This window comes from Nicotiana tabacum, chromosome 6 (assembly GCF_000715075.1).
Source record: "Nicotiana tabacum cultivar K326 chromosome 6, ASM71507v2, whole genome shotgun sequence".
NCBI classification, from domain to species: domain Eukaryota; kingdom Viridiplantae; phylum Streptophyta; class Magnoliopsida; order Solanales; family Solanaceae; genus Nicotiana; species Nicotiana tabacum.
Window position 1 is genome coordinate 58,435,096 of NC_134085.1, and position 11,715 is coordinate 58,446,810.

The 11,715-nt window shown below is 38.1% G+C and overlaps 1 long non-coding RNA gene and 1 pseudogene across 1 annotated transcript; one reads left to right on the top strand and one right to left on the bottom strand.

The window, feature by feature from the left end:
- Positions 1-1,215: 1,215 nt before the first annotated feature.
- Positions 1,216-11,500, bottom strand: LOC142181466 (uncharacterized). The gene is made up of 3 exons (XR_012710113.1): positions 10,835-11,500; positions 2,195-2,262; positions 1,216-1,472 (listed from the first exon to the last, which is right to left on the bottom strand). It is a non-coding gene; the product is annotated as an uncharacterized LOC142181466 (long non-coding RNA).
- Positions 5,233-7,984, top strand: LOC107828879 (7-deoxyloganetic acid glucosyltransferase-like; annotated as a pseudogene).
- Positions 11,501-11,715: the final 215 nt, after the last annotated feature.

An 11,715-nucleotide genomic window follows, 5' to 3' on the forward strand; every position in this document is an offset into this window, starting at 1 on the left:
GCTGATATGTGAGGCCATCAACAAACCTCCTGATCCTCTTTCGATCTGTGGGAACAAACCAGACCACATGACGAGCTAACTCAGAAAACTGCATCTCATATTGTGTCACATTCATATCTCCCTGACGCAACTACTCGAACTGCATGCACAGCTTCTCTAAGTGAGACTGTGGCACATACTTCTCCAGAAAGAGTACAGAGAAGTGCTGCCAGGTAAGAGACGCTGCACCAACATGCCTACGCCTCTCATAAGCCTCCCACCAAGTAAAGGCAGCTCTAGAAAACTGAAAGGTAGTAAATGTTACCCCACTGGTCTCTAGAATACCCGCTATACGAAGAACCTCTAACACTTGTCAAGGAAACCCTGGGAATCCTCGCCCTTAGTACCGCTGAAAGTCGGAGGCTGAAGTCTACCAAACCTCTCCAATCAACACTGCTCGTCGTCAGGCATAACTGGTACCACATACTCCTGAGCTGGTGCAACCGGCTGGGCTGGAGGTGCCCCCGGTGTCTAAAGTCCCTACACAACCTGCTCAGGTATGCGAGCAATGGGAGTTTGGGTGCCTCCCCAGGCTTGAGAGGTAGCTGCAGCCGTAGTAATTGAGACCCTTGAGCCAAACAAGTGCACACTGATAGAATCTGAGCTAAAGTCTCCTGAAGGCCTGAAATCACAATAGGCATAGCTGGTGCTGCTGGAGCGTCCACAACTGGGACCTGATCCTGAACTGGGGCGGCTGGTGGATCTGCAGGTGCTGCCCTAGCTACTGCGCGGGCTACACCCCTACCCCTGCCATGGCCTTCGACCGCGTCCTCGGCCTCAAGTGGCCCCAGCTAGTGGTACTAGTGGTCATCCATCCTGACCGGTAGCACGTGTCCTCACCATCTGTGAGAGAATGGAATAATAAAAGTTTAGTACTCGGATCAACAGATTCGCACGACAAGAATTTCAAGAATATGAAGTTTTTCCTAAAGGTTTTGCAGCCTCCCGAGGATAAGTACAGACGTCTCCATACCGATCCGCGAGACTCTACTAAACCGGCTCATGACTCGCGAGACCTATATAACCTAAGCTCTGATATCAACTTGTCACGACCCAAAATGCCCTGTCATGATGGCCCCTATCACAATACTAGGAAAGCCAACCCAAACCATCAACCACAATAAATTTCTTTTACAAAACCATCTTTCTAACACAGATTAAATCTCAAATTCTCATAAGAAATATATAAAACAACTAAAATGTGCGAATATCAGTAAGCATTAGACCAACACAGCCCAAACATCTGGTAACACGAGTCTAGAGCCTCTAAATATACAAATCCGATTGTCTAATACATAACAAGTCTAAAATGCGGGAAAAACAAGGATAGGAAGGAAGAAAGTAGGGCTGCGGACGCCATGCAGCTACCTTGCAGTCTCCGGCAAACTCTGACAATGTTGAGGACCCTCACTCTGCCGCTCGGGCACCTGGATCTACACACAAGGTGCAGGGAGTAACGTGAGTACGCCAACTCAGTAAGTAACTAAAGTAAATAAGGTTTGAAAGCAGTGACGAGCAGTTAAAAAGAATCATATAGAAGAGTAAACGACAGAATATCAAGTGAAACTCAACACTTTTAAAACCAGTTTCTTCATAAAGCTTCAGTTTCAATTGAAATACTTTGAATTCATTTACTTAGTACTTTTCAACAGAGGTTTATTTTAAAAGAAGAGTGAAATCAATAAAAATATCATAAATGGGCCCCTCAGGCAAGGTATCACTCATAAATATAGCCTCTCGGGCATAATAGTAAAATCAGGGAACTCAGTCCGAACAGTTCTCACATTTTAAGAATTAGAGTGATAAAACCAGTTTTAAACAATAAATAGGTAAAACATGACTGAGGATATGCTTTTAAACAAATAGAGTGAGGAAAAATAGTAAAAATGCTCCTAAGGGTCTCAACAGGTCGGCACAAGGCCCCAAACATGGCTTACAGCCCATAATACAGTATAAATTTCTAAAATACGAGATATCATAAGATTTCAAATCAAGTACGCGGCTTAATAATCGCTACGGGATGGACCAAGTCACAATCCCTACCGGTGCATGCTCACACGCTCGTCACCTAGCATGTGCGTCACCTCATTTATCAAAACGATACGAAATACTGGGGTTTTGTACCCTCAGTTCCAGATTTACAATAGTTACTTACCTCAAACCGGGTGAATTACTACTCTACGATGCTTTTGCCTCTCGCCTCGGCCTCAACTCGCGTCGAATCTACCAAAAATCAGAATCATAACATTAGAATATGCTAAAGGGACGAAGCCATGCAAAATTAATAAAATTATACCAAAAATCCCGAAATTGGTCCAACCCGACCCCAGGCCCACGTCTCAAAATTCGGTAAAAGTCACATCAACGGAATCCTTATCCTCCCATGAGTTCATACATACCAAGAATACCAAAATCCGACCACAAATGGCACCTCAAATCCCTAGATTAAAGTCTCAAGTTTCCAAGCCCTAACTCCCTAATTTAGGCTTCAAATTCCCCAAATTTCATGTTTAATTAGGTAGAAATCACAATAGGATCGAGTATTAAGTCCAAAATCCGTACCTCTAATAAGTTCTCTTTGATTCCCTCTTCAATCTCCCTTAAAAACTCCAAAAACGAGTCAAAAATGGTGAACTTAGGCCAAAACTCGCGAAAATGGCCTTTTAAACATTCTGCCCAGCGATCAGAAGTCCTTCTTCACGAACGCGGTCAAAACCTCGCATTCGCGAAGCACAAAAATACCATAGACCAAATTCTCTTACGCAAACGTGACCACACCATCGCGAACGCGATGCCTCAGCATCTCAAACCATCGTGAACGCGTCAGACATCTCACAAACGCGATGTTTCCTATTCCGACCCTTCGCGAACGCAGGACCTCCCTCGCGAACGCGAAGGCCAAATCTCCAGCCTCCCATCCTAACCCTTTGCAAATGCGAGGGTCCACTCGCGAACGCGAAGCACAAATTGTCTGCAACACTACATCAGATTTCTGCAATTTCCCTTAACATGAAATGGTCCGTTCAACCATCCGAAACTCAGTCGAGGCCCTCGGGACCCCAACCAAACATGCCAACATATCCTATAACCTCATTCAAACTTGTTCCCACTGTCGGAATGCCCAAAACAACATCATAATACCAAAATCACATCGGATTCAAGCCTAAGAATTCCAAAAACTTTCAAATTTTGCTTTCGATCAAAAAGTCTATCAAACCATGTTCGAATGACCTGAAATTTTGTACACACATCCCAAATGACACAACGGACCTACTGCAACTCCCGAAATTCCATTCCAACCCATATATCAAAATCTCACCTATCAACCGAAAAATGTCAAAATTTTAATTTCGTCAATTCAAGCCTAAATCTACTCCGGACCTCCAAAACACATTCCGATCACGCTCCTAAGTCCCAATTCACCTCCCAAAGCTATCCAAACCATCGGAACTCACATCTGAGTCCTTTAACACATAAGTCAACATCCGGTTGACTTTTCCAACTTAAGCTTACTCAAAAGAGACTAAGTGTCTCAAACCTTACCAAAATATCTCTGAACCCGAGCCAACCAACCCGATAACACAAAATACAACTGAACAAGGCAATAAGGAGAAGAAATGGGGAAAATGGAGTGGTAACTCATGAAATGACCTACCGGGTCGTTACAAAAGTCTCTTTTGTTTGTTGATATGTTCTCCCAGATCATCAAGTTTAGAACCCTTTTCACATTTGAAAATATAGACTTTGGTGAGGCTTGGTTTTGGAATGGAAATACATTTTCCTTGAATATCACATCCCTCGAGATGAAAAAGGTGTGATCATCCAAGTTATAAAGAATGTGACCCTTTGTCACTAAAGAGTATCTCATATGTATTGATCTAATTGTCCTGGCCTCAAATTTAACCCCTACTAGTAGCTTTTTGGCATAGCAAAGACATCACATAGTCTTGATGTGGTCCATGCTAGGTTTGCACTTGTGAAAAGCTTCATGTGGAGTTTTTCCTTGCTTTACAACAAAAGGCATCCTATTTATCATATGAACAGCTCCTAACATAGAATGCCCCCAAAACCTCACAGGAATAGAGCCTTGAAATCTGATTGCTCTAGCTACTTCCAGAATGCACCTATGTCTTCTTTCTGCCACACCATTCTACTGGGGTGTGTTGACACAAGTCTTTTGATGTATTATTCCATGTGATTGAAGCAAGTCAGCCAAGATGTATTGATAAATTCAGTATCATTATCTGTTCTTATTGCCTTCACTATTTTACTTAATTGAGTTTGAACCATTTGTAAGAACGTTCTTATGATTATGATCACATCACTTTTCAACTTGAGCAAATAAATCCAAGTCATACGAGAATAGTCATCCACAATTGTCAAAAAAGATCTATTTCCATCAAAAGTCTGAACTTTATAAGGGCTTCATACATCTAAATACAACAAATTAAAAATAGTAGGTGAATTCGTCTCACTAAGATTAAAAGGCAACCCGGTTTGTCTAGCAAGAGGGAAAAATTCACAGTTTTCTACAACCCTTTTACAAGCATCACGTGGAAATTAAAAAATTTATTTCATAGCTCCCACTGATGCATGTCTCATCCTCTTGTTCCATATTCTTATGCATTCTTCTTCCTTATTAACTGCAAATCCTTTTATTGTAGGTTATTTTTGTATTCCACCTAACTGAGAGGTCAACAAATAGAGTCTTTTTTCTTCTTTACCAATCCCCAACACCCTCCCATTAGGGAGGTCCTGGAACACACAGAAAATAGGATAGAAATCCATCATATAATTCAGTTCATTTTGTAAGTTTTGACACAGACAACAAATTGTATTTAAAGTTAGGCACATATAACACCTCTTTGATGATTTCTCCTTTTAGAATTCCACAACTATCCATATATGGAACAGCTGATACTTTCCCATTAGTTAAGTGCACTTTTCTACTCTCAACTATCCTTCTGGCATCATTTAACAGCCTTAAATTGGAACACATATGGCTAGTTGCCCCTGTGTCTATGATCCATTCATAAGTGTTATCATTTACTAAGAGAGCAGTAACACAACCTGCCATGTTTGATGTACTTGCAAGGTATGATGAGCTGCTGTTATTTTCCACATTTACTTAATTATTTGGTAAATTTTCCTTGTTGATCAGCTTCAGCAGTTGATTGAATTGCTCTAGTGTAAATGTTAGTGACTCCTGGATGTATGTATGTATCATTTGCTCCTACTTATGAGTTTGTGTCTTCTGTTATCACAATATGTGCAGTGTTTCCCCCAAATCTCCTTTCAGGTTTGAAATTCGTTGGATATCCATTGTAACATCCATTTTGAGTGTGTCCTTTCATCATAAAGTAATCACAAAATATGTTATAGTTTTTTCTTGAACCTCTAAGTACCTCCTCCCCCACCTTCTGTGGTCATGAGTGTTGTTGTGTCCATATTTTCTATAGTTCTAGAAGTATTAGTCATGTGTCTTTGACTCTCTCTTTCCATTAGCATAAAGTATGTCGTGTTCACTGTTGGAACTGGCACCATCATTAATATCTGACTTCTATCTTGTTCGTATATCTCATTGAGCTCCATAAGGAATTGTAGAAGTTTCAAGCGCTCCATGAATACAACAAAGTCAGGAGATTTTTCACGGTCGTACCTCGGAATCAGAGTTAAGCTATCAAACTCTGCCTAAATTACTCGCAATTTCGAAAAATAGTCATAGATGGAACCCGTACCTTGACTAATAGTAGCAATTTGTTTGTGTATCTCGAAAATCCTTGAACAATCTACTTTGTCGAATCTCTCTTTTAGGTAACTCCAAACTACACTTCGAAGAATATACAATTCCACTGAGCAATTTAGGTGAGACGCAATTCATTATCCATGATAATACAATTGCATTACAATGTTCCCATAGATCTCTGAGGTTCTGTCTGTAATTCTCCCTTTTGCATGTGCCGTCAATGAACTCTAACTTGTTCCGACCTAGGATTGCAATTCACATCGCCTGGCTCCACAATGAGTAATTTGTTTGTCCTCGTAGCTGGAGTGAGATTATAATTGCTCCTGAATCGTCATTCGAATTGAGAAATAAGGGATGGTTGTGGCTCAACTTTTCCGGCAATTCATTGTCTATCTCTGCCAATGTTGATATCTCCACCGACCTCCGATTTGGGGCTTTCAATTAAGTAGAAAAAGCTTCACAATAGTGGCTACCATGAAGTGATTTAGGATTCGAACCCTAGCTAAATTACAGAGATCAAATCAATGAGTATGGGAGAGAATTTATGCAAAGTGCTCTACTTTCCAATAACAGTAAAAATGAAAGCTTACAATGAAGGTCTGAGACTATCTACTTATATATATATTTACTTGACAGTTGTCCTATCTAACCCACTAACTCGCTGACTAACAACTATGCAGACTAATAACTAACAACTTGAGAATTAGTTACAACTAGAAATAATTAACAAGTTAGCTAGTGTTACGATACACCTTCACTCTCATTAGCTTTCAATTGATTTAAGAGCTTTGTTTAATTAGAAGCCATAAACATCCATGTAAAATTAGCTCGAGGAGCAAACGTACTTGAAATAGTTGATTAACATAATTTCATGGTGTATATCCATATGTCATCTTATTCCCAAATTTGTATTGGTTTTGAGGACTTGATTCAAATTGTAGGAAACGACCTAGATGTTCCAATTGCTAGTGTAAAGGGTGGAGAGCCATCTCAGAAGACGCGATCTACCAAGTTTTTGTCGTGCGGATACCCTTCATGAACCAGTTCTCCAAATGGTGCTCACAACAACAACAACAACAACAACAACAACAACCCAGTGTAATCCCACAAGTGGGGTCTGGGAGGGTAATATGTACGCAGACCTTACCTCTACCCCGAGGGGCAGAGAGGCTGTTTCCAGGAGACCCTCGGCTCAAAGAGGCAACAAGAGACACTATATTAGTACTATCAATAGACTCATAATAAAACAACATAAAATACCAAATGGTGCTCACAGAAACTCAAAAAACTATTCGAACCAAAGGGCTCATACTGAACACGTTTGAGGAACTCGAAGGACCTATATTGGACCATATTCGAAATCACATACCAAATCTTTACAGCATTGAACCACTCCATGCGCACTTGAAGAAAAAAACTGCATCAGAATCAATAAGGTAATCCATCCATTCTAACAGCATATGGGAAGAAGATAAGAGCTGCTTAAAGTGGCTTGACGAGCAACCAGCTAAATCTGTAATTTATGTAAGCTTTGGAAGTATTGTAACCGTCACGACAGATATGCTGACAGAGTTCTGGCACGGCCTTGTGAATAGTGGACAGCGGTTCTTATGGGTCATTAGGCATGATTCTATCCTGGACAAAGATAAAGAATCTCAAGTAGAAGTAGAATTGAAAGAGAGTGTGATTGAAAATGGTCATATTGTACGCTGGGCTCCTCAAGAGGAGGTCTTGGCACACCCTGCTATTGGGGGATTTTTGACTCATAGTGGTTGGAACTCGACTTTGGAGAGCATAATTGAGGGAGTCCCAATGATATGTTGGCCTCAATTAGCTGACCAGAAAATCAATAGCAGGTATTTTGAGGAGGTGTGGAAATTGGGGTTGGACATGAAAGATACTTGTGATAGAGTAATCATTGAGAAAATGGTGAGGGATTTGATGGAATTAAGGAGAAGTGAGTTCTTGCAAAGGGCAAATGAGAGGGCAAAATTATCAAGAGCAAGTGTTGCTGAAGGTGGATCCTCAGACTCAAATTTAGCCCGATTAGTTCAGGACGTAGTGTCTATGCAAAGGAAAAACTGAACGTCGGATGCACAACTTGTTGGAGCAAGATTTTATATCTTTGCATGATTGTCTTATTATCAACTCCAATAAAATGTAAATGAGTCACATGTGACACTTATCATAAGTTTATATCACTAAATTTACTTTGTAACTCTTGAATTTTGCAAATAATGAATTTTAAACTTATTAAGATTGATGGTTAATGTATGGGAGTTACTATTTTGTTATCATTTCCTCCAATTTATTTTGTTCAGTTTTGCAGAAATTCGTTTTCCAAATTGGATCAATTATTGAACATGGGTAAGGTACTCAATCAAGACTAGTTGATTGGTAAAATGTTCTTCAACGGAAGTACCCGTTTACAATATGTGCCAAAGTGCTATAACACGGTGCTCTTTTATTTTTGTATAGCAATTATCTGGATAGACAATATAAAATAGTATTTCGATTTATAATTTGAGTTGACCGGCCAATAATAATAGTTTAAAGTCGATTATTGTGTCAACTATATGCTGAATTGCTGATTGCTCAATGTTTATAAACAGAACCATTGAAGTCTTGTTGACTTGCTTCTTGACAATGTAATAACTTTGACCTCCCAAATCCTATAGTTCAAAAAATAAAATCACTGAAATCTTATTGGTTTGGTTTAACTTCTTGTCAATAAATTTGATCTCCAAATTCTATAGTTCAAAATCTAGGCAGTATTGTTATACATAAAAGATAATTTTTTTCTCTTTTATATCAATTAAGATTTCATCACGAATAATTTTTTTCTCTTTGATGTATAACAATTAAGATTTCATCATGAATAATTTTTTTCTCTTTTATATCAATTAACACAAATAATAATAGCTTGGACTAACCACTTTGCAGCCATGTAATTGAAAAATTATCATTGTAATGAATTTTCAAATAATTTCATAGGTTAAACTCCATTATAAAGCTCTGGAGTTCACATGTGAAACATAAAATTCCATGGCAATAGCTATTTCTCATAAAACGGCCATTTGTTAATTACAATAATAACACAACCCATAGACGAAACACAAAGGGCCTTCCATTCCATTGAAGAGTGTCACATCTCCTTTTTCCGGCAGGGTAGGGGTATATATAGGTCGGGTTGGTTCGGATTTTACAATTATCAAATCAAACCAATTGTGTCGGGTTATTAAATCTAAAGACCAAACCAAACCAATAAAATTCGGGTTATTCGGATTTTTCGGGTTTTTTTCCCGGTAAAATCTTCGTAGAATAAAACATATAAATTGTGCTCAAAATACTTCTTTAATCCTAGTAAAATATAACTATATAAAGTATTTTCCAAGAAAACAATACAAAATATGAGATGCGTCATGGCATTATCCTAAAATATTCAACAATAAAGACAATAAAATTATGTAATATAAATTGCTAATTAAAAAGTCATAATAAAAATAAACATAATCTAAAGGTACTAAGGCATGCTAAAATAAGTAGACTAATAAGGGAGTATTAATTACATGATTAAACACTAAAGAAAAAATAAAAATAGATTATGCATTTTAATTATCTAAATTATTACAAAATAAAATAAAAACAGATATTCAATACATTCTCGTTCGTAGTATTGAATTGAATATCTTTTGTTGGCATTAGTATTGATTTGATTTTGGTTTGGGCTTTTGTTAGCATTATTTAATTTACTAATATTAATGGCTATAAAACTTATTGGAACATTCAAAAGTTCTAAGTCCAACCTTGAAATAATACCTTAAAAGATAAAATTATGAAAATTTTAAAGAACTATTTATAAATTACATTACAATAAGTATATTTATATATTAAATATATCTAAAAAGTTTATATGTAATGTCGGGTTGGTTTGGTTTCGGTTTGACTTTCTTTAGTTAAAACCAAACCAAACCAATTATGGTCGGACTTTTTTTCCAACACCAAACCAAATCAAACCAAACCATAGTCGGATTTTTTTTCTCAGTTTGACTCGAATTATCGGGTTGGTGCGGTTTGTCAATTTCCTTTGTACACCCATACCGCAAGGGATAAGGGAGTTTTTTCAATTTAATTGACAATAATCGAAATGGGATTATTTATATTCAAATTCAAAGTAGCCACTTGGGATAATTTATGGTGTCCCAAGTCACCGGTTTAAAATCCCAAATCGAGGAAGTTGACTCTATTTTTACGGTCCGCGAAACACAGAAATCCGAGTAAGAAATTTTGTTAATCCGAGAGAAGGTGTTAGGCATTCCCGGGTTCCGTGGTTTTACCGCGATCGCTCAACTATCAATGATTGGCCTAACTATCTGATTTATTACACAATTTAAACCTACGTACATTTTTAACTTTCAAACCACTTTAGTGTTTATGGAATTATTTTCCGGAACAAAGCGCGATTGTCGTACACTTGATGTTTTGGTACACATTGCAAATCGCGTCACGGGAACCGTACCCACGATCTACAACATGTTTAATTTTATTATTCTTTGAAGTTATGGTCGAGTCACATGAAACGCACACTCAAATTGGGATTAAGTATCATGATTATGCTACGGGAACAGTACTCATAGTCACGATGATTCATTTACGCGCCTAAAAGTTTGTCTACCCACGTGTCATCGGCCTAAGCATATTCCTAGCGATGACAAAATAATGATATAAAAGTAAAATTGATATTAAATCTAATTCACATGTGTAGATTACGACCAAAGCTCGAATTCGTTTAAGCCCAATTAACCAGATTCCCATGTATAGTCCAATCGTCCCTTCATTTTCTTCTCCTTTATGTTCATTGAATTTCACAAAATCATTATTGGACTAATTCTATTTTGGTTCAACAAGGCATATGAAATTGAATTCAAGAAATTAACTTAACAGGGACAAACTAATTCATTTCAATCAAAGCAAGCAATTAATAGTGAACAGACATTCATTTAAACAAAACTCACTGGGAAAAACAAGCATTATGAGATAGAGATGGACCTTTATGTCAAAGATCTTGCCATTCACAGCTTCGAAACTCAATGATCTAAGAAGCACGGAACCGAAAACCCGGAAAAATACCTCGGCGAACCTCAACTGAAATGCGACTCCGCACCTTAAACGGCAGCCGCGCTTGAATGGCGTTAGACCTTTTCCATTATATTATAAAGTACGACCAAGCTAAGATTTGTATAGCAGCAATGATCGTTGTTAGCAAAACACGACTTTCAATACTTGTCACAAAACAATAATTAAAATGAAGCAGATGTTTGGGATTTTGGGTGGTTTGAGCATGAAAGGAGATGAAAAAACTTGCTATTTTTGTGAAAATCAGAGATTGGTAAGAGAAGTCTACAATGTGTTTCTGTGCGTGTCCTCCTCGATTAGTCTGCTGCTACTAGGGCTTTTGGCTTGCGGCAGATTGAGAATATCACTAACGCATCTGTTTTTGTCTCTCAAGTAACAGAGATCGAGGAAAAGAAAAAAAGGTTCAGAGGATGGCCGATTTTCTTGTGTATGTGCGACTGATCCTTAAGTCCTAGAGTGAGGGGGGTTTCGCTGGTTCTGGTGAAGGGTTTCAGAGAGGGTCTGTTCTTCCCTGGTTCAAGAAGAAGGGTGGGTTGTTGCTTCTCTTTTAATCGGTGTGTGTTAGGCTGGTCTCCACAATGTTAGGTACTTATGGATATTGGGCTTGGATCTATAGGCTAAGGGTCCGAAAATTGAATCTAAAAAATAGGTTGTTTGAGTCCAAATTTTATTCTTTATCATTGAACAAGATTTTTTAAAAAAGTTTTAATTTGTACTTACTTTTTAAACAACTTCAGCCTCATTTCTCCTCCTTCGTTTTCTTCTTCGTATTCTTTCTTCTGTTACTGTTAGTG